At 40.9% G+C, this 26,978-nt stretch overlaps 1 long non-coding RNA gene across 27 annotated transcripts in view; it reads left to right on the plus strand.

Annotated features, from left to right (window-relative positions):
• The window catches only part of LOC102166211 (uncharacterized), a 544,835-nt gene that overhangs the window by 429,618 nt on the left and 88,239 nt on the right, over window positions 1-26,978 (plus strand). For 25 of the 27 annotated variants that reach the window (XR_014836088.1, XR_014836086.1, XR_014836093.1 and 22 more), the window contains one exon: window positions 4,068-4,198. This is a non-coding gene — a long non-coding RNA (uncharacterized LOC102166211). Of the gene's footprint in view, window positions 1-4,067; window positions 4,199-4,369; window positions 4,438-26,978 lie in introns of those variants that run through there. The other 2 variants (XR_014836096.1, XR_014836105.1) reach the window with 2 other exon arrangements.

Raw genomic sequence — 26,978 nt, forward strand, 5'->3', positions numbered from 1 at the left:
GCTGGACAGCAAAACAATAGTAGCCTTTCCAAGGACCGGCAGAATAAAGAGAAGGATTTGTTATCACCAAAATGGTTCAACAATCTCAGGAAAGTGCTAGTCACTAAACCTTACAGAGAAGGTGAGAAAGGGTTAGAAAGAAAAAGAATTCACTTATGAAAGGTACTTATATAAAGACATCTATACTCAAAGAACTCTCAGAAAACGTGCTAAGACATACTGCCTTCAGTATAGCAAACAAAATCATTACATTCCCAGGAGTAATCTTAGCAAGTACTGTGAACGAAAAATATGAAGAAAGCCATAAAGCTACACAAAATTAAAGTGGTTCAGGAACTGCAGCCATACATGGTCACTGAGATGGCCCCGTATTGTAGAAATATTGATGCTCCCTAAATGAATCTCTAAAAAAAATTCAAAATAATCCCAACCTCATTCCCTTTGGTGATTTTTAAAAGTTATCCAGAGTGAAAGAACAGCCAGAAAAAATACTGATGCAATGGACAAGAACTTCATCTCTAGAATATATAAGCAACTTATACAACTCAACAGCAAATAAGCCAACAACCCAAGGGAAATATGGGCAAAAGACCTGAATGGACATTTTTTCATAGAAGGTGGACAGATGGCCAACAAGCACAGGGAACAATGCTCCACATCCCTGATGATTAGAGAAATGCAAACCAAAACTACCGTGAGATACTACCTCACACCAGTCCGAATGGCCATCATTCATAAGTCCACAAATAACAAATGCTAGAGGGGGTGTGGAGAAAAGGGAACCCTCCTGCACTGTTGGTGGGAATGTAAGCTGGTACAATCACTATGGACAACAGTATGTAGGTACCTTAGAAATCTATACATAGAACTACCCTATGACCCAGCCACCCCATTCTTGGGCATATATCCAGACAAAACTTTCCTTAAAAAAGACACATGCATCCACGTGTTCATTGCGGCTCTATTCACAATAGCCAAGACATGGAATCAACACAAATGACTATGAACAGATGATTGGAATAGGAAGATGTGGTACATATACACAATGAAATACTACTCTGCCATAAAGACTAACAAAACAATGCCATTTGCAGCAACATGGATGGAATTAGAGACTCTCATACTGAGTGAAGTAAGTTGGAAAGAGAAAGACAACTACCATATGATATCACTTATATCTGGAATCTAATATACAGCACAAAGGAACCTTTCCACAGAAAAGAAACTCATGGACTTGGAGAATAGACTTGTGGTTGCCAAGGGGGAAGGGGAGTGAGTGGGGTGAATTGGGAGCTTGGGGTTAATGGATGCAAAATGTTGCCTTTGAAAATAGATTATCAGTGAGATCCTTCTATGTAGCACTGAGAACTATATCTAGTCACTTATGATGGATCATGATAATGTGTGAAAATAGAAGGTATACATGTATGTGTAACTGGGTCACCATGCTGTACAGTAGGAAAAAAAATTGTATTGGGGACATTTAGAATGGATAAGCAATGAGACCCTACTGTAAAGCACAGGGAACTATATCGAGTCGCTTGGGATAGAACATGATGGAGGATAATATGAGAAAAAGAATATGTATATGTATGCCCGAGTCACTTTTCTGTACAGCAGAAATTGGCACAACATTGTAAATCAACTATACGTCAATACAAAATAAATAAAAATAAATACAGTCATCTGGAGAGAAAGAACAGCCAGAAAAATACTGAAGAGAGAAATGATGTGGCATTGGGACAGATAGAACTATAAAATTAAAACAACAGTAACCACATACTAGAATAGACAAATAGGAAAAAAACAAGGGTATGGTGACCGGTAAGATAGTTAGAAGTAGCAGCTCATAAAGCTTTTGTTCCCAATCTCTCATGAAAAGATGGATTATTCTAATGAAAACCGGATGCCTGGAGTTCCTGTCCTGGCGCAGTGGAAACGAATCTGACTAGTATCCATGAGGATGCGGGTTTGATCCCTGGCCTCGCCCAGTGGGTTAAGGATCCGGCCTTGCCATGAGCTGTGGTGTAGGTTGCAGACGCATCTCAGATCCCGCTCTGCTGTGGCTGTGGTGCAGGCTGGCAGCTGTAGCTTCGATTTGACCACTAGCCTGGGGACTTCCATAGTGGGTGCAGCCCCCCCCCCCCAAAAAAAGCAAAAAAGCAAAAAGAAAGAAAGAAAAAGCAAGAAAGAGAAAAAACCGGATGCCTACCCCACTCTACACAATAAAATGCATTCTCGATAGATGTTTTATAATTACATGTGGTAAACCAACCTATAACAGTCCCCCCAAAAAAGCCCACACAAAAGCAAATAAGCACACCCACGGGTGAATTCTGTAATGTTGTAGTGAGGAAGGTATTCTCAGGTATGGCAATTATAAATGAACATGTGAAGGAAAGCTCTGGTACATTATTTATACTCTGTGCAAAATGCACTATGTAAAAATTCAAATGACATAATTTCCTGGAAACAAATGGCCATACATCAATCAGCAAAAAAATTGATATCTGTTAGGCACCCTTCAACATAGCCTTCATAATCAATAAAACAAAAATGAATAAAGACATGAACAGGCAATTTCCAGGATAAGAGAAAAAAAAGCAAATATACATATAAAAAAAAAGTCAAACCTCACTTCTGTCCCTCCTGCCAAAATATATAATTTTGGAAGATTTTACTTCTTTTTCCTATTTTTTTGGCAAAGGTTTAACAACATAGGGGTACAACGTTTTTTAAAAAATAGCTGAAAAATGGAAACCTTTATACAATTTGGCAGTATTATAAATGTATGAATATACTCAAATTTATATTGTATATATTCAACGTTATGTCCATTTTTAAAGTGTATGTAATTCTTGATTGTGTGATTTACTTCAGACGCGCTAGTATATGCACCTTTTTGGAAGCATGCACAAAGATCTAGAAAACATGAATAGATTTAATTATATAGAGACACAAATCCAAGTTTTTACTTTTGTATACCAAAAAGTGCCAACCTAATGGCTCACCATGGGAAATTATTCCATAATGTATGTTACATCCATCCAGTGGAATCACATCCAGCACTTAAAGGGAATGCGTGGGACATGAAAGCTTCTGTAAAAAGATGTGAACATATATTGTGAGGTGAATGTGTAATAAGGAACAGTGTTTGCAAACAGACACCTCCAGTGTGTTCTGTGGCTCTCTCTGGGAGGTGAATGATGACGCACTCTTGAGAGTGTGTTTAAAGTTTTAAAAACTTGGCATTCCTGTTGTGGCTTAGCAGGTTGAGAACCCCACTCGTATCCACGAGGATGTGGGTTAGATCCCTGGCCTTGCTTAGGTCAGGGGTCTGGCGTCATTGTGAGATGCTGTGTGGGTCGCAGACGCAGCTTGGATCCTACATGGCTGTGGCTGTGGCTGTGGCTGTGGTGTAGGCCTGCAGCTGCAGCTCCTATTCGACCCCTAGCCTGGGAGCTTCCATATGCTGCAGGTGTGGCCCTAAAAAGGCAAAAACTAATGATGATAAAAACTTCCTTTATCTACAAATCTGTTACTTGGAGAACAAGGCATAGACAGTTCAAGCCGCAGTAGCTAAATCATCAGAAAATAATCTATTCTAGAAGATTATTCTAGAAGTGTCATTGGGGAGGCAAAATTGGTGTAAGCGAAATAGGTGACTAATACTTTGAATAAGTGTCTTCCCTTGAGTCCAGAAGGGGAACAGACACGCTCTCTAGGTGAAATAAAGGCAAGGCCTCCTCTGTGTACAGTCACTCTCCACTGGGGTATCTTGCGGTGATATTTCTCCCCATGTGTGAATATACAAGGTACCAGGAGAGTAAAATGTCATGCCCCCTCCTCCCTCAAACAAGTCCTTTCTTCCATGTGCAAAGCAAGAAGATGAATGATTTCTACCCGTGAAGTCTCAAATAAGTGCCTTATAGGATAAAGAAATTGGGTCTTTTGCCCCCCAAAATAAATGCTATCTATATTCGTCTTCTTGCTATGAAAACAGAATGGCACGGTCTAGGGTACATCATTGAAACTTGTCATCGTTTTTCTGTCCTGTTGAAAAACAGATCTCTGAGACTTGGCCTCTGGCTTGAAGGTTGCACCACGGTGAGACTGAGAAGGCGCTTCCTGGAGGCCCCCATTGACTCTGAAAGTTTCCAGTCTGGAAGAAAGAGAGCAGGTCGCTGCAAGCACTGAGGTGAGAGTGATGGAGACAGATGGTGTGTATTTGATCAGGGGCCGCCGGTTCCTATGTGCTGAGGTTTCAGGGTGTCTGGGACGCCCATGAAATTTTTTACTGCATTTAAATACCTCTGTGTGAGTGTGCGTGTTTGTGAGCTAGACTGATGGACTTTCCATTCCTCGCTAGCGAAAGAATTCACGTTTGCAGCAAGGCGGAGAGCGCGCCTCTCTGGGACAGCTGGAAACAGACATCAGTAAGTGACCTGAGCAAAGGTCAGCCTGCCCACTTGGCTCTGCTCCATTCTAGCCCATTTCTCGGGCTCCAAGGTGTTGCATGCAGGTTGCCATGCTATGTTGAGACATGGTTGGCACACAGTAGGTAGCGTGCGGATGTAGGTTTTTGTGGTTTGTACCTGAATAGCATGTTTAATCTGGTTTGTGGTCGGTAGTGGAGGAGAATATATATATATATGTGTGTATTTTTAAGTTTATTTTTATTCTATTTTATTTTTTGGCTTTTTTTTTTTTAAAGTGGAATCAGTCCCTCCTTCAAAAATATTCTCCTCTTGGGAGTTTGCGATGTGGCACAGTGGTAATGAGCCTGGCTAGTATCTATGAAGATGTGGGTTCAATTCCTGGCCTCACTCAGTGTGTTAAGGATCCGGCATCGCCATGAGCGGTGGTTAGGCACAGATGCGGCTCAGATCCTGAGTTGCTATGGCTCTGGTATAGGCACTGGCTCTGGTATAGGCACGCAGCTGTAGCTCCGATTCAGCCCCTAGCCTAGGAACTTCCATATGCTGCACATGAAGCCATATAATGTAATATGTAATTTGGGAATATAGAGGGAACTGGTATTTTAAGAAATGTTTTATACAATTTTCAAAGGTTACTTTCCACTTTATTATTACAAAACACTGGGTATAGTCCCGTGTTGTACAAAGCATCCTTGATCTTGTGTTATACCCAATCGTTTTTACCTCCCACCCCAACCCCTCCCTTGCCCCTCTCCCACACTTAACCACTAGTAGGTTCTCTCTGTGAGTCTGCTGCTTTTTAAAAAAAATTAATTGGGAGTTCTTGTCGTGGCTCAGTGGTTAACAAATCCGACTAGGAACCATGAGGTTGAGGGTTCAACCCCTGGCCTTGCTCAGTGGGCTAAGGATCCGGCATTGCCCTGAGCTGTGGTGTAGATCGCAGAAGTGGCTTGGATCTGGCCTGGCTGTGGCTGTGGTGTAGGCTGAGGGCTACAGTTCCGATTAGACCCCTAGCCTGGGAACCTCCATATGCCATGGGTGTGGCCCTAGAACAGACAAAATAATAATAATAATTTAAAAAATAAAAATAAGAAATATATTGGCGTATGGTTGACTTACAAAGTTTTCTTAGTTTCAAGTATACAGCAAATTAAATCAATTATACTGTGAGTGTGCCTCTTTTGTGTTACAGTCCCTCGTTTGTTGTACCTTTTAGACTCCACACATAAGCGATTTCATGCCGTATTTATCTTTGTCTTATTTCACTTAGCGTAACGCCTTCCAAGTCTATCTTACTGCAGTGGTAAATTTTCTTTCTTTCTTTCTTTCTTCCTTTCTTTCTTTCTTTCTTCCTTTCTTTCTTTCTTTCTTTCTTTCTTTCTTTCTTTCTTTCTTTCTTTCTTTCTTTCTTTCTTTCTTCCTTTCTTTCTTTCTTTCTTTCTCTCTCTCTCTCTCTCTCTCTCTCTCCCTTCCTTCCTTCCTTCCCTCCTTCTGTCCTTTCTTCCTTCCTTCCTTCTTTCCTTCCTTCCTTTCTTTCTTCCTTCTTTTCTTCTTTCTTTCTTCCTTCCTTCTTCTCTTTTCTTTCTTTTCTTTCTTATTTTTGGTTTTTCAGGCCATACCTGTGGAATATGGAAGCTCTCAAGCTAGGAGTTAAAGTGGAGCTACAGCCATTGGCCCATGCCACAGCAACACTGGATCTGACCCACATCTTTGACCTATACCACAGCTCACAGCAACACCAGATCCTTAACCCACTGAGCGATGCCAGGGATTGAACCCACATCCTCATGGATACTAGACAGGTTCTCTAACCGCTGAGCCATGAAGGGAACTCCCTACTTTTTTTTTTTTTTTTTTTTTTGCTAAAATTTCATTCTTTTTTATTCCTGAGTAGTATTCCATTGTGTATATGTACCACATCTTCCTTATCCATTCATCCGTTTAGCTTGTTTGCATGTCTTGGCTATTGTAAATAATGTTGCAAAGAACATTGGGGTGCATGTATCTTTTTGAATTAATGTTTTTGTTTTTTGGTTCGGTACCCAAGAGTGGAATTACTAGGACATATGATAGTTCTATGTATAATTTGCTGAGGTACCTCCATAGTGGTTGTACCAATTTACATTCCCACCAACCTTGTAGGAGGGTTCCCTTTTCTCCATACCCTCTGCAGCATTCGTCATTTGCGTTTCTTTCATAGGAGCCATTCTTTTTTTTTTTTTTTTGTCTTTTTTGCCTTTTCTGGGGCTGCTCCCGTGGCATATGGAGGTTCCCAGGCTAGGGGTCCAATCGGAGCTGTAGCCACAAGCCTATAGCATACGCCAGAGCCATAGCTACTCGGGATCCAAGCCACGTCTGTGACCTACACCGCAGCTCACGGCAACCCCAGATCCTTAACCCACTGAGCAAGGCCAGGGATTGAACCCACAACCTCATGGTTCCTAGTCGGATTTGTTAACCACTGTGCCATGACAGGAACTCCATAAGAGTCATTCTGACATTTATGAGGTAGTATCTCATTGAGGTTTTGATTTGCATTTCCCTGATGCTTAATGACGTTGAGCATCTTTATATGTGCCTGTTGGTGATCTGCATGCATTTCCTTTTGGAAAAATGTCTGTTCAGTTATTTCGCCCATTTTTTAACTAGGTCATTTTGTTGTTGAATTGTATGAGCTGTTTATATAGGTTGGATATTAATCCCTTATTGGTCATATCATTTGCAAATATTTTCTCTCATTCACTAGGTTGTCTTTTCATTTTATCAGTGGTATCTTTTGCTATGCAAAACCTTTTAAGTTTAATTGGGTCCTATTTGTTTATTTTTGCTTTTATTTCCTACCTTAGGAGATCAATCTAAAAAATTCTGCCTCAGTTCATGTCAGAGAAGCTTCTATCTTATATTTTCCTCCAGGATATTTCTAGTATCTAGTTTACACTTAGTTCTTTAACCAATTAGGGTTTATTTTCATATATGATGTTATACTGGTATTTTTGTGCACCGTTAGTGGGAGTGCACAGTGATGAGGTATTAGTGGAAGGGGTGTTTCAGTACCACTTTGGAATTTGCATTCTTGGGATAAACAGTTCCATTATAATTCTTCAGAAATTTTACCACAGTCATACGAGATAAATGTATAAGAAATTCTTTTCAGTGTTGTTTTGTAGAAATGCGATAGTAAACTTCCTAAAGCGACTATCAATAGTCCTGGTTAAAGAAATCATACATTAGCATGAATCATACATTAGCATGAAAGGTTGTTGAGAACTGTTAAGAAAATGATGTATTTCCTTTGCTTGGAAAAAGTTCTGTATGATATGTTTAAAAATGTTTACTATGTTGTATAGAAAATTAATCATAGTACCATGAATTTAAAAATTAGAAAAAATGGGAGTTCCCGTCGTGGTGCAGTGGTTAACGAATCCGACTAGGAACCATGAGGTTGCGGGTTCAGTCCCTGCCCTTGCTCAGTGGGTTAATGATCCGGCGTTGCCGTGAGCTGTGGTGTAGGTTGCAGACGCGGCTCAGATCCTGCGTTGCTGTGGCTCTGGCCTAGGCTGGCAGCTACAGTTCCGATTAGACCCCTAGCCTGGGAACCTCCATATGCCGCGGAAGCGGCCCAAGAAATGGCAAAAAGACAAAAAAAAAAAAAAAAAAACAAAACTAGAAAAAATGTGTGGGCAATTAAATCATACATGCAACTTGTGTAGAACCATAATTTGTGTGAGGCAGGGCATGTTGTGGATTTTTGGGGAGACAGAGGAATTAGGGGTGAGAGGGATAAAGGTACCAAGGCCAACTTTTTCTTTATTCTCCCTAATTCTTGTTTTATTTTTAAAATTCTTTTTGAATTTGTGTTTATTATTTTATTGAAGTAGCATTGATTTGCAATATTGTGTTAGCTTCAGGTCTATATGAAAGCGATTCAGTTACTCATTGATACGTGTTTTTTAGATTATTTCCCATCACGGGTTATCATAAGATATTGAATATAGTTCCCCTGTGCTCTTCAGTACTTCCTTGTTGCTTATCTATTTTGTGTATAGTTGTGTGTATCTGTTGATCTCATACTGCTAATTTATGTATCTTCCCTCACTTTCCCCTTTGGTAACCAAGGGTTTGTTTTCTGTGTCTGTGAATCTACTTCTAATTTGTTTTTTATTACTTAATGAATTTTATTATGTTTATAGGTATACAACATCCATCACAACCAAATTTTACAGCATTTCCATCCCAAACCCTCTCTGCACCCTCCCACCCCCCCAACTTGTTTCATTTGGAAACCATAAGTTTTTTAATGTCTGTGAGTCAGCATCTGTTCTGCAAAGAAGTTCCTTGTGTCATTTTTTTCAGATTCCACATGTAAGTGATAGCATTTGGTGTTGGTGTCTCCTTGTCTGATGGACTTCACTTAGCATGATAATTTCTAGGTCCATACATGTTGCTAAAAACACCATTATTTCTTTCCTTTTAATGGCTGAGTAATATTCCATTGTGTATATGTAGCACATCTTCTTGATCCACTCCTCTTGTCAATGGACATTTAGGTTGTTTCCATGTCTTGGCCATTGCACATAGTGCTGCAGTGAACATCAGTGTACATGTGTCCTTTCGAGTCATGGTTTTCTCTGGATTGATGCCCAGGAGTGGGATTGCTGGATCAAATGGGAGTTCTACTTTTAGTTTTCTGAGGCATCTCCATACTGTTTTCCACAGTGGTTGCACCAATTTACAATCTCACTAACAGTGTAATGAGGTTCCTTTTTCTCCACACCCTCTCCAGCACTTATTGTTTGTAGACTTTTTGATGATGGCCATTCTGGCCACGTAAGGTGGTACCTCAGAGTGGTTTTAACTTGCATTTCACTTACAGCTAGTGAGGTCGAACATCTTTTCATGTGCTTTTTGGACATCTGTATGTCTTCTTTGGAGATCTTCTGCCCATTTTTTGATGGGGTTGAAACCCTTAGCCAGACTCTATTTCTAATTTGTGTTTATATTTCATTTATATTATTTCTTGGATTCCTTGTATACATGATATGTAATTTTTGTCTTTCTCTGTCTGACTTACTTAACTAAATATAATTTTCTCTCCATCCATCCATGTTTCTGCAAATGGCAATATTTCATTCTTCTTATGGCTGAGTAATGTTGCATGGCAAATATGTACCACATCTTCTTAAACCAATCATTTGTTGATGGGCATCTGGGATCTCTCCATGTCTGGGCTGTTTGTACATAGTGCTGCTATGGACCTAGGGTTTGTGTATGTTTTTGAATTAGGGTTTTTGCCTTTCCTGGATATATGCCCAGGAGTGGGATTGCTGGATCCTATGGTAGTTCTATTTTTAGTTTTTTGAGGTACCTCTGTATTGTTTTCCATAATGGCTGCACCAGTTTACATTCCCACCACACCCTCTTCAGCATTTATTATTGTAGACATTTTGATAACAATCCTTCTAGCCAGTGTGAGGTGGTATCTCCCTGTAGTTTTGATTTGCATTTCTGTAATGATTAGCAGTATCGAGCATCTTTTCAGGTACCTGTTGGCCACTTGTTTGCCTTCTTTGGTAAAATGTCTCTTTAGGTCTTCTGCCTATGGAATTAATTCTTGTTAAGTGAACCTGTTGTACATTAATAGAAACACAGGACAGAGGTTTTAGTGTTTTTATGAAAAACACAAAATTGTAGAAACAATTATGTTTCTAATTATGTTTCTTATGTAACGCTCCAGCTCAACTTCTTTTGTCTGCAAAAATATCATAAAGATAGGCTGTTATCACTGCATCACTGGGAAAACAACACAGCATGGTCTGGCAATGATTTTTTGATTTGTAAATGTTATCTACATGTCACTCTATATGATTTTAAGTTACTATTCTTTTTTTAATTGTTATTTTCTCAACACAGTTTTTTTCTACTGTACAGCATGGTGACCCAATTATACATACATGTATACATTATTTTTTCTCCCATTATCATGCTCCATCATAAGTGACTAGACATAGTTCTCAGTGCTATACAGCAGGATCTCATTGCTAATCCATTCCAAAAGCAATAGTTTCCATGTATTAACCCCAAGCTCCCGATCCACCCCACTCACTCCCCTTCCCCCTTGGCAACCACAAGTCTATTCTCCAAGTCCATGAGTTTCTTTTCTGTGGAAAGGTTCCTTTGTGCTGTATATTAGATTCCAGATATAAGTGATATCATATGGTAGTTGTCTTTCTCTTTCCAACTTACTTCACTCAGTATGAGAGTCTCTAATTCCATCCATGTTGCTGCAAATGGCATTGTTTTGTTAGTCTTTATGGCAGAGTAGTATTTCATCGTGTATATGTACCACATCTTCCTAATCCAATCATCTGTTCATAGTCATTTGTGTTGATTCCATGTCTTGGTTATTGTGAATAGAGCCGCAATGAACACGTGGATGCATGTGTCTTTTTTAAGGAAAGTTTTGTCTGGGTATATGCCCAAGAGTGGGGTGGCTGGGTCATAGGGTAGTTCTATGTATAGATTTCTAAGGTACCACCATACTGTTGTCCATAGTGGTTGTATGAGCTTACATTCCCACCAACAGTGCAGGAGGGTTCCCTTTTCTCCACAGCCCCTCCAGCATTTGTTATTTGTGGACTTATGAATGATGGCCATTCGGACTGGTGTGAGGTAGTATCTCATGGTAGTTTTGATTTGTATTTCTCTAATCATCAGGGATGTGGAGCATTGTTCCATGTGCTTGTTGGCCATCTGTCCATCTACCTTGGAGAAATGTCTATGCAGGTCTATTGCCCATTTTTCCCTTGGGTAGTTGGCTTATTTGCTGTTGAGTTGTATAAGTTGTTTGTATACTTTAGAGATTAAGCCCTTGTCAGTTGCATCATTTAAAACTATTTTCTCCCATTCTGCAAGTTGTCTTTTTGTTTCCTTTTTGGCTTTCTTTGCTGTGCAAAAGCTTGTCAGTTTGATTAGGTCTCATGGGTTTATTTTTGCTCTTATTTCTGTTGCCTTGGGAGACTGACCTGAGAAAACATTTATAAGGATGATGTCAGAGGGTGTTTTGCCTGTGTTCTCTTCCAGGAGTTGGATGGTGTCTTGTCTTATATTTAGGTCTTTCAGCCATTTTGAGTTTATTTTTGTGCATGGTGTGACATTGTGGCTAGTCCAGCTCAGCAGGTGAGGGCTGAAGAACGGGTGCTGTGGAACCTTAATAAAAAGTTAACATAAAACAAGACCCAGAGACATTTGTCTTAGTTAAATGTGGGAACCGGGGGACTCAAGGTCTCAGGGACCAAGAGCACCCCCTCAAGAAACCACACTGCTTTTATTATGCTCTTTAGGATTATGTCAAGTGAGGAGGGGGGTTGTAGGTGCAGGGTATAGTTCTTTTATTATTTTAAAAGTCACATAGCTGGTAAATGGTTAAGCTTTTATTCTGACCTTTAGGCATTTAACAATCATTAGCATTGAGGAAGCTTGGCCTTAGCTGTCTGTGCTTAGCATCTGGAGAATCATCATTGTGCTTCCACAAATGGCATGTCTCTCTGTGGCAACCCAGCTTACCTAGGTTCGCACCTCATTCTCCTTGCTGATGCACATTCTGCTAACAGCCGCTCATAAATCACTTGGGGCCATGAGGTTCCTCTTTCTCTTATTTTAACGGGACATATTATGCTGTGCAAACGATGTGCCAGTCTGCACAGGTCTGGCATGCCTAGACCAACGCATTATGTGTCATTCAGCTGACCATATGAATAACTTATGCCTTTAGGTCTTTGTTCTTAAGTTTAAGTCATTTGCCAGGACTGCAACTGTTTTTCAAGCAGGAATATAGGGTAAAGGTCAAGCAGGACAAGACGGAGTTTTTAGCATAGAAAATAGAAACAGAGAGGCTAAGAAAAATGGTAGAAACATGTCTCCTGACAAGGGTGTGTTCTAGTTTCATTGATTTGCATGCCACTATCCAGGTTTCCCAGCAATTCTTGCTGAATAAACTGTCTTTTCCCCATTTTATGTTCTTGCCTCCCTTGTCAAAGATTAACTGACCATAGGTGTCAGGGTTTATTTTTGGGTTCTCTATTCTGTTCCATTGGTCTGTATGTCTGTTTTGGTACCAGTACCACACTGTCTTGATGACTGTGGCTCTGTAATAGTGCCTGAAGTCTGGGAGAGTTATGCCTCCTGCTTGGTTTTTGTTTCTCAGAATTGCTTTGGCAATTCTGGGTCTTTTGTGGTTCCATATCAATTTTTGGAGTGTTTGCTCTAGTTCTGTGAAAAATGACATTGGTAATTTGGTGGGGATTGCATTGAATCTGTAGATTGCTTTGGGTAGTATGGCCGTCTTTATCAATTTTTCCAACACAGGAGCATGGATTATCTTTCCATTTCTTTACATCTTTAATGTCCTTGATTAATGTTTTATAGTTCTCGGCATATAAGTCCTTTACCTCATTAGTCATGTGTATTCCCAGGTATTTGATTTTTTGGGGTGCAATTTTAAAAGGTATTGTGTTTTTGTATTCCTTTTCTAAAATTTAATTGTTTCATTTCAGTATACCAAAATGTGACTGATTTCTGAATGTTAATCTTTTATCCTGCTCCTTCGCTGAATTTGTTGATCCATTGAAATAGTTTTTGGGTTGAGTCTTTAGGGTTTTCTCTATATAGTATCATTTCATCTGTATACAGTGACAGTTTTACCTCTTCTCTTCCTATTTGGATGCCTTTTATTTCTTTTGTTTGTCTGATTGCTGTGGCTAAGACTTCCAATACTATGCTAAATAACAGTGATGAGAGTGAGACTCTGTCACAAGTCCCTGTCTTGTTCCAGCTTTTAGTGGGAAGGCTTTCAGCTTTTCTCCATTGAGTGTTATATTTGCTGTGGGTTTGTCATAAATAGCTTTGATTATGTTAAGGAATATTTCCTCTACACCCACTTTGGTGAGAGTTTTGATCATGAATGGATGTTGGACTTTGTCAAATGCTTTTTCTACATCTATTGATATGATCATGTGGTTTTTCACTTTTCTTTTGTTACTGTGGTGTATGACATTGATTGATTTGCATATGTTGAACCATCCCTGTGAACCTGGGATGAATCCCACCTGTTCATGGGTTATGATCTTTTTGGTATGTTGTTGGATTCAGTTGGCTGAAATTTCGTTGAGAATTTTTGCTTCTATATTCATCAAAGACATTGGCCAATAGTTTTCTTTTTGGTGGTATCTTTGGTTTTGGAATTAGGGTGATGGTGGTGTCATAGAATGTCTTTGGTAGTGTTCCTTCTTCTTCAACCTTTTGGAAAAGTTTAAGGAGGATGGGTATAAGTTCCTCTTTGTAAGTTTGGTGGAATTCGCCTGTGAAGCCATCTGGTCCTGGACTTTTAGTTGTAGGGAGTGTTTTTAATGACATACTCCATTTCATTTCTAGTGATCGGTCTGTTCATTTGATCTATTTCTTCTTGATTCAGTTCTGGCAGGCTGTAAGACTCTAGAAAGCTGTCCATTTCTTCTTCAATAAAATAGAGATTCAAAAAAACAATGGACAAAATCAATCAAACCAAGAGCTGGTTCTTTGAAAAGGTAAACAAAATTAACAAACCTCCAGCTAGACTCACCAAGAAGAGGAGAGAAAAAAACCCAAATAAACAAAATAAGAAATGAAAAAGGAGAAATCACAACAGATACTGCAGAGATATATAAAAGAAATGAGAATACTGTGAACAATTATATGCCAACAAATTTGACAATCTAGAAGAAATGGACAACTTTCTAGAGTCTTACTATTCTTTCAAATAACTCACACAAGTTTTCACATAATTACATAAAACTAGAGATGACTACCCCTCCAACTACCTTGAAGAAACATTTTAAAGCCCATGATTTGGTACCTAGAACCAGAGTACCCAGGAAATATGTCTGTTTTAGCATCAGATTGAGCATCTCAGGCTATTGTCAATCCTTAGTGGCAGAGCTGTTTTCTTCTAATGCCCCCCTTTGCTGCGGGAGAGTGGACCTCCACGCCTCCCTCTCTATGGTCCAAGCATGCGGTCTTTGAGCAGGCTCCTCTGTCTGGTGTGACTCATGCAGACAGATGAGAGTTCAAGGCTCTCGTTCTTGTGATATCACCACACTCACAGCCTCAATTCCATTTCCAAGACCAAAGGGAGTAACTCACAGGCATTGCCTGTGTTCACCCCATTTCACGACTAGACCATTTGTGCATTTATGTGATGGGTCAACCCATTGGGTGACATGAACTGGCTCCATCTGGCAGGTGGTTGATTTTCAAGTGACTTAACAAAACCATGTGAGATGGTGTTTTAACCTTGTCTTCTGTGTGGCTTTTGTGCTGGCTTATTAAGCCCCATTCATGTATCTGCTTTAAAAAATGAATGGTAGAAATAAATTGAGTAGAAAGCTAGAGATTGGCCGAGTGCTAGTATATCCACTAGGGTGTACTAGGAAATCTGAGAGTAGATTTCAGAGCAAATTTCTGGCCAAGCTTAAAATCTAAATGAGTGTTGGAAAGATACACATGGTTGGGTAATGCTGCTTTTACGTGAAATGAATTTAATGTTGATATGGTATAAAATGAGTACATATTCTAAACAATTTTGGAAAAAAAATAGAGTCGGTCAACTGTTGCCAATCATTTTATGGTATATGGACTTCCATATTTACTAATTTGTTGCCTTCCATATGTATTACTTTGTTGCTTTGTATTTGTTCTGTGTTTATGAAACGGTATTAATTTTCATTTTATGTTATCATACCCATGTGAAACATTTTAATAATGGCATAACATACCATCATATGTTTTCACTTAATGTATTTTTCTGTTGCTGCAGAGAATACTTTTTTTTTTTTAGCTAATAATTCCTGTTTTGACTAGACTTTGGCAAATTTTTTGATGCTTGTTTATGTTTGTTAATATTTGATATTATTATAGCCTTTTACATTTAATATCCTTAGGATATGTTCCAAATGTGAAATTGTCCAATAAAGCACATACTCATAGCTTAGGTATTTGACACATAATGCCAAAAAGCTTACCAAATTACAGTTTACATCTACTGCACATACTGAAGAAGAGGGAGTCTTAACCTCTAAAATGTTTTGCTAATTTAACCAGTTGAAAGCCCAGCATTCTTATTTTTTTTTACAATGTGTATTTCTCTCAATAGTGAGTTGAATACTTTCCTATACCTTTTTTTTTTTTTTTTTTTTTTTTTTTTTGTCTTTTTGCTATTTCTTGGGCCATTCCTACGGCATATGGAGATTCCCAGGCTAGGGGTCTAATCGGAGCCATAGCCACCAGCCTACACCAGAGCCACAGCAACGCAGGATCCGAGCTGCATCTGCAACCTGCACCACAGCTCACGGCAACGCCAGATCATCAGCCCACTGAGCAAGGGCAGGGACCGAACCCGCAACCTCATGGTTCCTAGTCGGATTTGTTAACCACTGTGCCATGACGGGAACTCCTCCTATACCTTTTTAAAGCTACTTGATTGAGGCTCGATTGACATCTAAGAAGCTGTGCTATTTAATGGATACAGCTGGGTGCATCTGGGGATAGGCATACACCCGTGAAGCTGTCACTGCCCTCAAGGCCATAAATACACCCATAAGATCCCAGAATTTCATCCCACCTCTTTGATGATGATGTTGATGTGTGTTGGTGGGGGCTATAGGTGGTAAGAATACTTAAGACCTAGCTCTTGTCAAATTTAGGTGTATAAGAGAGTATTGTTAGCTGTAGGCACTATGCTATATAGCAGCTCTCCAGAATCCTCTCACCTTGTGTAATGGAAAATTGGTACCCTCTAAGCATCACTTCTCAGCTCCCCCTCCCCCAGCCCCTGGCCACCACCACTCGGCTCTCTGCTTCGATGAGTTTGGCTATTTGGGGTTCCACACTGAAGTGAGATCATACCTAGTTCTGCGTTTACATGACAGATTTACTTTAACAAATAGAACCAGGTGTCTTCTTTGTAGATGTCTCTCGGAAGATAAACTTAATCTATTTGCTGCTCCATGTCCAAGGTGCTTTGCACGTTTTGCAAAACACTGTTACTTAAGAATAAGAAAATTGCTCACACTCAGACCTGACTATGTTATTATATTCCAATGTAATTAATGAAAAGATAATAGAACATAAAACAGAGTACACTGTACATACAAGAAAATGACAATTAATGAGACTCAAGCCTTTTAGAGCAGGTTAAGTTTCAGCTGTGTAGTTATTGCAGTGATACTTGGGTGACCTAAACTGTCTTAGAAGTCATGCCTTCAATCGAGAGTCAAGACATAATCCCTTATACATTTTTAAAACAAATCTTACAAAGATGGCTTTGGATTTCTGAAACGTGTCATAAGTTATCTGAAGAGTATCCACCAGGAGGAAAGAGTAGGAGATATTATCAATAAAAACAAGTTCTTACCATCAAGTAGAGCTTGTTTTACATGTCATCATGAGCAATCATGAGGAGTAATATGAGGGTGCATAATAATTAGAGTACTATGTTTGCAGAGCTGAACTACAGTGATAACAGTACCTGTTCAGAGCCCACCTAGTATCACAGTAGCCTAGAAAGTCAGGACGAGAATGGACCATAGATATTGTCTTGCTCGGGTTCCCTTGTTGGAGATGAGGAAACCGAGGCCCAGCGGGGTTAAATGGCCTTCCAGGGGCCCAAATTAACACAGTTGGCGATCTGCGGAGGAACCGAAGTCACTAATGTCTCCACTCTGTCCTTCACGGGAGTATGGAGAAGCCCAAGGCTAGGGAGATACCAGTGTCTCCTTTGTGGGGTGCCCAACGACTGAGAAAATGATACTGAAGAAGGGATGGCAGCAGTAATACACTGAAGCTTAGAGACACTCTGAAAAACATAAGAAGCACATAAAATAATGGGGTAAGACAAAACAAACACACAAACAAAAAACCTTAGAAACACCTAATCTACTGAACCATGAATTTTGAGAGAAGGGATTCTAGATTCTGTTGTATGCATCCTTGAATTTCAAGTGCCAGGCAGAGCACCTAACTCATAGAAGGATCTCGACGCTGTTGTTGAAAAATGGCTTCACATTTCCTCAAGGGGTTCCTAAGCAATGGGAAGCCTTGCATCGTAGTTCCTCTTCACCAGCCGTTGAGATTGCAACAGCCCATCCTGGGCAGTGGGGGAAACTGTGTGCATACAACTGGCATATTGGCAACACCAGGACTGATTTTATTTTTATTTTTATTTATTTATTTATTTATTTTGCTTTTTAGGGCTGCGCCCAAAGCATATGGAGGGTCCCAGGCTAGGGGTTGAATCAGAGCTGCCAGCCTATGCCATAGCCACAGCAACATAGGATCCAAGCCGTGTCTGCAGCCTACACCACAGCTCACGGCAATGCCGGATCCTTAACCCATTGAGAAAGGCCAGGGATCGAACCTGCATCTTCATGGATGCTAGTCAGATTTATTAACCACTGAGCCATGACGGAAACTCCCAGGACTGATTTTGACTCCTGGCTGAGCCCTGCCTACCAACATGAACTGTGCCATCAAAGCCACTTCTGTTCAACAGCTTGTTACTTGCAATTGGGAAAATCACCCTTGACCCAAGCAAGTTAAGGGAAGGGAGAATTTTCTGGGGGCAAAGGTTAGCATGAAACATTTGGGATCCTTTTTGCCCGTGTTGTCCATATGGCATTCCTGCCCGAATTTGAACTCTTTTGTCCTCATGGAAGCTCATGGTCAAAGCTTAGGATGCACTGAAGTGTCCTTCTGGCCTTGGTCCCCATGGCGGTGTCCCTGTAATCAGCTGATGACCTTGTTCGTGTCAGATGGATCCCAGACCTTCCTGGGGTTCCTGCAGTGGTTCACGTTAGAGACTAGAGTTGAATTTTCCTTTCATAGCAATAGCTTTCACGTGTTTTCCATAAGAGAAAACAGATGCAGGTGTGGTTATCTTTTGCAGTCCATAAATTTCACAGAGAATGCATTCCTTTTTTTTTTTCCTCTCTTGGCCTTCCACAGGAAAGGCTGCTGAGGTTTGCCAGGCATCCAAGACCTTGCTCCGGAGGTGTAACCTCTGAGCCCTGTGCAGTCCACAGCAAGAGACCCAAGCCTGCCCCCCAAACCGCGCACCTGTTTAAACCATCTGTTGAGCCCAAACACAATAAATTTTTCTTGCAGTTCATTTATACTAACAGAATTCACATGGTTGGAACTGAATTCTGCAATTGAGGGATCTGTGAGGACATAGCTGGACCTCCCCCAACTGGGCTGCCCTGCTAGTGCTAACACACATTTCAGTGCAGGGTCCTTTAGAGATCTCCTATCCATGAGCTCATTTGAGCAAGGAGGAAACCAAAGCATCTGATCAGATGGAGGGACCAGTCTCTCATGAGGCCCCTGCAGAACGGCAGACAGACTGCTCTGTCTACAACTGCTCAACTCAACTTTCAATTGTTAAATACAACCATTTGGAGAAGGTATTAGCTGCACCTTAAATAGACAATTTTCTAAAGATATTTTTACCACTAAAAAAAAGTTCATGCCTACAGTTAAAAACAGAATGGTGACAAAATACTGTTGTGTAACTGCTTTTTTGTTTTATTTTGTTTTGTTTGCTTTTTAGAGCCATACCTGTGGCATATGGAAATTCCCTGGCTAGGCGTTGAATTAGAGCTGCATCTGCTGGCCTACACCACAGCAGAACACGGAATGTGAGCCGTGTCTGCAACCTACCCATAGGTCATGGTAATGCCAGATCCTTAGCCCACTAAGCGAAGCCAGGGATCAAACCGACGTTCTCATGGATGCTAGTCAGATTCTTAACCCACTGAGCCACGACGGGAACTCCTGTAACTGTTTTCTCTTTTAATTTAATTTTTATTAGAGTATAGTTGATTTACAGTGTTGGGTCACTTTCTGCTGTACAGCAAAGTGACCCAGTCATACCTTTATATACATTCTTTTTCTTATACTATATCCATCATGTTCTATCCTGTACAGCAGGACCTCATTGCTTATCCATTCTAAATGTCATAGTTTGCATCCACTCACCCCAAACTCTCCGTTCATCCCACTCTCCCACCCCCGCCCCCTTGGCAACCACAAGTCTGTTCTCTATTTCTGTGGGTCTGGTTCTGATTTGTACATAGGTTCATGTGTGCCATATTAAGAATAACCAGCCTTCCTAACCATTCATTTATAAAGCCAGACATTTACATTGTAGCTCAGACACATCAGCCCCTAGGATGACTTCATGCTCAGCATTCTTGGATACGTGTATGTGATGGCCTTTATTCTGAAGGAAAGAACGAAGTTATGTCTTGAGCAAACTCTTCTTCTGCTTCACTACCTTTTTCCTCGTAACTAATTTTATTAATCCTGTTGTGTACATTGTACTGCCCTTCTGCTAGTTTTCTACTTGAAGAAGGATTAAAAATACCCTCGCAATCTCAAGCATCATGAGCAGAACGAATCACTCGTGATTAAATTCCATAGTGTCAAGACAATGGCTTTGTTGTGCCGAAAAATTCCTTATGGGAAACAAGGCTGATGCATGAGGCCTGATGACATGATGAACACGAACGAGTCCATTCAAATCTCCTGGTTCACATTCTGCTGCCATCTTCCCCTGGTTTCTTTGCTATTTGGAAGACGTTTCTATGACCTCAGAAGTCAGTATCTCCATTCAAAACTGACTATCTCATTTAATAATATTGTTTCGTTACATAATGGTGTTTGTTATTAAATAGCAAACATTTAGTAATAATGTTTCATTACATTCAATAATTGATGTATATGTTTATGTGAAAATGTGAGTTTTTAAGAAGGCTCATAAAAAGGATTAAATTAGGAGTTCCCGTCGTGGCCCAGTGGTTAACGAATCCGACTAGGAACCATGAGGTTGCGGGTTCGGTCCCCGCCCTTGCTCAGTGGTTAACGATCTGGCGTTGCCATGAGCTGTGGTGTAGGTTGCAGATGCGGCTCAGATCCCACGTTGCTGTGGCTCTGGTGTAGGCCGGTGGCTACAGCTCCGATTGGACCCCTAGCCTGGGAATCTCCATATGCCGCAGAGCGGCCCAAAAAATAGCAAAAAGACAAAAAAAAAAAAAAAGGATTATTAATGAGTAATAATGAATTACTATTAACACGTTTTCCAAGATGTAACCAATCAATTCAGTTATATGGCTGCTTGTGACTATAGAGCAATCCCCAAAGGTACATTGTTTATGATGTGGTTTTTCAATCCAGTTTGTAAGAGAAGAAATTGTCAACTAAATTTGTATCACTACTCAACTTTAGTAGTTGTTAAGGGGAGACCTGAAAATGGGTGACGATAGTTTATTTTCTCATCTGAGTGATCATTTCTTCATGTGATTCTCTATAATGTATGATATCCTTGTATAATTTTTGCAACTCTGTTCAAAACATTTGGAAGGAGGTGGGGGCCCTGGAGCACAGATGTGAAGAAATAACAAAAATAAATCAGAATGTGTGTAGGACAAAGTCAGAGTCTTTTTGAAAAGCAGCAGTGACTGGGGCTTAACAGGTACTGAAAAGAGTTAAAAAATAGCCATCATAAAGTAGTGGCATAATGGTTCAGGAACTGATAAACATACACATGTACATTCCAGAGGCATTTCCAGAGACAGACAAGAAATTAAGGTATGATAAAGGTGACATCTTTATCTGTGGAAACGAGATTGAGGCAGCTGGCTCTTTTGAAAATGAATTCATGTCTTAGCTCACAATATGCAGATGTTGTAAAGCTTCAAAAATTAAAAGAAATGCTAACAAGAACAAAAACATTGTTTTTAAAAAGAGTGCTAAAATACTCCTTCTAAAACTTGCACAGTGATTAAAACAATGCGTATGTCTGTTTTAAGCTGATCATGCATAGGTACCAGGGGCTGGAACACTATGGCAGATGGACCCCTTCTAACCTGGAGCTGGATTTGGGGGAGCCCCATCTAAGAATGGCTTTTATATGTTCAAAGGGTTATAAAAGGGAAAAGAAAGCAAATGAGAATGGACAAAAGGAAGAAAAAGAGAAAAGAGAGACAAATGAAACCATAAAGCATGCGGGACACAGATACTATGTAACCTACAAACCCTAAAATTCTCACTGTCTAGACTTTACAGAACACTCTATGTCCCCAGCTTTTTATTATACACCAAATATAAATAAAGTATTAAAAAAACAGTACAAGTCAAATGAAAATTTGGGGAAAGTAGGATTTAAAACATATCCGAAACTTAGCCTCTTAACCATAAGAATACACCAAAAAAAAAAAAAATCTCCTGTTTATACATAGTTTAGTTTTAGTATTATATATTGGAAGTCTTTTCAAATGTTTAAGCTTTTAGTATAACTCTGAATAATATGCATTTTTCTGGATGATTTTACTTAGGATTTACACTATTTAATTCTCATAGAAGAAGAAAAAAAAAGATGTCCTGCCATCAGTAACCACAGTCTGGTCCCTTAGAACTCCATCTGCCAGCAGTGGAAGGTCTCCAGACCATGGGTCATGGGATCACAGAGTGGTGGTCTGCGTAAATTTCTCAGCTGCTCAGGCGCTGGCTTTGATGTCCCAGAGGGAGCAAGGTGGGGACACCTGTGGGACAGTGGGACAGGGATCAGGAGGGGACCTGAGGAGGGTGACTCCTCACCTTTGTTCTACCAGGGGCTTAGGTGAAGGGGGTCAGCAGAAGGGGATGCTCAGGCATAAAACGAGATGGGAGCTGCCCTGGAGACCCCCCCCCCCCCAAGTATCAGTGCCGTCCCTGTTGTGGAAACTGACATGCAGTGAATTTGTGGCATTACTCAGCATCCTCATTCCTGCATACACTCTTATCCATCCAGAGTGCAAGATGTTGTCTGCAAGATGTCTGTTCACAGGCAACGGAAAATAAATTCAGGCTCTGCTCCAGTTTCTCACACGAGCAGTGGTCCCGTTTGGTTCTCCATGAAAGCAAACCACATCTCGTTCTGCAGCTGTTCCCTGGCGCCTAATGTTTGAGGCAGTTACACCAATTCGCCCTTTGCATCAAGCCATGTGCACACCCTCAGACTTTCCTGGAGGGGTACAAAATAGATACATTTAGTTTTACAAGTATTCATAAGCACTTTTTTTTTTTTAAACTGGATTTCACTTTTCTTACCTTGCTTCATGTATGGGGTTTACATTTGCACATGCAAAAAAAACCCTGAGCTGGCCCGTTTACTTCATAAGTTGAAGTACTATATTATACTGCTTGATGTTTCTATTGGTATGTCACTAATGCATATTAATTTTGAAGATGAATGTGCACCCATCAGCGTGCATGGGAGTTCAAAAGGGTCTCCCAGAAAATGTATACTGAATCCTTCTTCAAGAAACAGATCACTTAATTTCATTTGTTAACACATTGTATAGATTTTTCTTTTGTCTCCTCTGCCCTTTAAAAATTAGCTTCTGAAGTAGAAAGACATGGGCTGAAAGACAGCACTCTTGCAACAGAAGCTGTTCAATGCTTATTTGATTGGACTCGCATGATGCAGTTTGATGTGGGTGACGCGGCTTTCGGTTCGATGGACTCGAGAATGTGGCTTTGATTTGAAAGCACAGGAGGCCTGTCTCAGGCTTAAGTTTTGAAAATACAGACCAGCACTGTGGCTTCTTTGACAAGCCAGGCCACCGAGGGGAATTTCTGACCCAGGTCATAGTGGGGAGCGGAGGTCCGTCGGGTAATTAGGTCAAACCCTGTTTTAATTACCCTGAAATCCTTTCCGCATCACTCCTGATTTTCACTAATTGCTGTCTTCCTCAATTGACTTGTGGGCTTGGCTGCCTGTCCAAGATTCAAACTGACCATGTCAGTGTTACTTCTCAATTGAGTTTCAGAAATGCAAGTTTCCTGCTTTAAATGTCGTTCTTTTAAGAACTTCAGGTTTGCATGCACACACACACATGCATTAATGGTTAATCTGAACATTGTAATCTGTCATAGCTGGTGAGAAATAAAGACATGTTAAACATAGCGTAGTAACCCAGGTTGTTCATGATGGTTCAGAAAGACAGTTTAAGTGGCAATACTTTGCAAATGACCAGAGCTATGCAAATAGGTGTTAGCAGAATTGAGCCTCGAGTTTTGCAAAGGATATATTCTGAGATCTTTGCAAATTTCCAAATCAGTGACTGCCATTAGAAGGCATATTTTGACCTGGAGTCAGTGAGGATACTGTTAGCGTCTTTTGTAAAGAGAAATGAACGAAAGATGCTCCGTAAGAAAAGCAGCTTCTACAATGATGAGTAGAAAACATAAGAAAACAAAACAAAGCCACAGCCACCTGAGAAAGGAAGCCTGGAGTTTTGCTGGCATCCCCAAGATGCTGCAGACCAGATTACGCCGACAGTGAATCATTGCCCCAGCAGAATTCATACTCCATTCCTGGTTGTGGATGCTAAGGTGGCTTCTTTGTCCCATGCACACATGGTGTCCAGCAGTGCTGTCTGTGCCCCTGGGAGTCACCCTTTCCCTTTCTAGGTCCTGTAGAACAGCTGTAAACAAAGACTTAATTAAGAGTGGAATTCATGAGCACAGCAGGTCTTGAGGGAATCAAAACAGCATCTCTCCCTGTGCTGAAAACGGCCGCATCGCATGTCTCTGCATACGGGAGAGCATACAGACACTCAGCATCTTCCCTTGGAAAACTGGTGATTTCCCACCAATCCATTTTCTCGCCACGTGGCAGAGAAACGTTTCTGTTCATAATTTCCAGAACACATCCACTCTGGGAGGTTCTCCAGGTCGATGTCTTCCTGTCCTTTTTAGCTTTAAAATCATTTAACATTGGCATAGATGGTGAAAACATTTGCCCATGCGCCCAGTGGGTCCATACTCGGGAGCTGAAATGAAGCATGTTGTCCAAAAGCATCTGAAAAACACCACCTCCCCAGCAAGCCCTCAATAGGTCAGCTCAGATTCTTTACTGAGCATGTGTGAGATGCACATCCTTGCAGTAACGTGATGGGAAAGCTTTTCAGAGGACCAAAGGGAATGAGCGACTCATTTCTTGAGCTATGTAGGCTCTGTGTGTTTCTCAGATGTTGGATTCTACCATTAAAGTAAATACAAAACATTATTTGACAGACCCCTCAGAGGTTTCGAGAGTTCGCTGCATTGTAGTGATAACAACATAGATAGGGTCTCTGAAATGAATCCGTTTCTGGAAGTGCAGTTTTTGGTTTTGAGCACTTCAGGTACCTCTAGAACATCTGTAAATTTTCAGTTGTTAATTAATATATTGCCATCCTATGATTCACATTCAGGATATAATAGAGTCTTTCTTCTTTGGTCTTGGTTTCATTGTCTTTAAGATTTAAGATTTTAAGATTTACGATTTTAAGATTTTAAGATTTAAGATTTTAGAACATTTCCATTGCAAACCCCCAGTCCACTCCTCCCTCCCCCGCCATCTCTCCCCTTCGGTAACCATACATTTTTCTAAGTCTGTGCACGTGTCTAAGATATTTAAATTCAGCATTGCTATCTTACACACAAAGAAATTCATTGTATTTTAACATATGACGTTACCCCTTATCTCTGCCCATTTAAAAGATCAAAATCTATTTTTAACTTTCAGGATTAACCGTCCCTTCCATACGCAAATAACTGCTAAATGTCAGGGTTTCTTTTTTTAATTTAATTTTTTAAGTTCCCCAATACATTATTATTTTTTCCACCGTACAGCGTGGCGACCCAGTTACACATACATGATCTGCATTTTTTGCTTCCATTCTCTACTTCATCGTTCATACACGGCTGCACATGAGAAACACACACCTTTCAACAGTCATTAAAATCAGAGCCCTGGGCCGGGAGGGGTTTCTTCCTGATGGATGGGTTTTGACGAGGCGTTCACATGTGTGCCCTCCCACGGGGTCAGCTCAGCATCACGAGAGAACGGTGGCACATCGTCTCCATCATCCCACAGGAAGCTGGGGGACAGCTCCTGGGATGTGGCGTCACTTTATAGTCTGAGTGGAACAGCATTCTTCTCCTACAGCCACAGTGTGAATTTAGGCAAGGGTTGGGATCTTGCTTGAAACACATCTGCAATTTCCAAAACTGTTTAGGCAACACCTGCATCTTAAGGGTTTGTAGTAGATGGCGCCAGGAAAAGCATGAGGGGAAAAATGGAACAGTCACTCCAAATAGATTCAACATTTAACATATGTGGTCTTTGAAGTAATGAACTTATTTATTTATTTATTCGTTCATTCATTTATTTATTTAGCTTTTCAGGGCCACACCTGCAGTATATGGTAGTTCCCAAACTAGGAGTCGAATTGGAGCTACAGCTGCCAGCCTACACGACAGCCACAGCAATGCCAGATCCGAGCCACATCTGTGACCTACACCACATCTCATGGCAAGGCTGGATCCTTAACCCACCGAGTGAGGCCAGGAATCGAACCTGCATCCTCATGCTTACTAGCCAGGTTTGTTACAGCTGAGCCACCACAGGAAGTCCTGAAGTCATGTATGGAAGGTAGTTAATCATGAAGCATGAATGCTCTTGTTTAGAATAACAGTACACTAGGCGGCTGCCTTGAGAGAGCCCAAGAGCTGGTTCAGGGTGTGAAGAAAACGTGTCTTGAACATGATCAAAATATTGTTGGACTTTTTTCTCGTTGGGTGATGAGAGGCAGAACTGGGAATGTTCCGGTAGTTATAGCAGTGGCTGGAGCTCTTGCAATACAGGCACCATGAGAGGCTGGGAGAAGAGGAATTTCCTAGCACACAGAGTCCTACTGGTTCCTGTTCTCGCTTCTGGCAAGTCCCAGGCAGCAGGAGGACCCTAACGGAGTGGACGTTTGTCACGGAGCCACTGGGAGGGCAGACACCATGGGAAATCCATGACTCAGTCAGCAAAGGGGCATCAGCAACAGGGTCACGACTGTGTCCTAAACATGTTTCATTTATTTATTATTATTTATTTATTGTCCTTTTAGGGCTACATCTGAGGCATATGGAAGTTCCCAGGCTGGAGCAGAACTGGAGCTACAGCTGCAGGCCTACACCATAGCCACAGCAACCCGGGATCTGAGTCGTGTCTGCAACCTACACCGCAGCTCATGGCAATGCCAGATCCTGAACCCCCTGAGTGGGGCCAGGGATTGAGCCTGCATCATCATGGCTACTCTTCAGATTTGTTTGGGCTGCACCACAGTGGGAACTCCCCAAATGTGTTGTAGAAAAATGGTATTTTGTAGCCAGGACGGCATATCCTAAGAGAAGAAATGGTTGGTGTTAAGGACTCTGTATGGGTTCACTTTTTGAAAACATAGCTCCCTTCGCTTCAGCAAAAGGTTCCCCTGAGTTTCTCAGGGTGCTTTTCCCAGAAAAGGAGCAGCTGTGGGGCTGTCTTCCGAAAAATTCCAGAGCGGCATCTCGCGGTGATGGAAGACACCCCAAGATGTGACCGTGAGAAGTCCCAGAACCTGCTGACATGGGCTCACCTCCTGTGGGTGTCATTCG

Source organism: Sus scrofa, chromosome Y (genome assembly GCF_054392235.1).
Source record: "Sus scrofa isolate SSC_HxYL_T2T_F1_AM1 chromosome Y, Sscrofa_HxYL_maternal_Yorkshire_Landrace_v2.0, whole genome shotgun sequence".
NCBI classification, from domain to species: Eukaryota; Metazoa; Chordata; class Mammalia; order Artiodactyla; family Suidae; genus Sus; species Sus scrofa.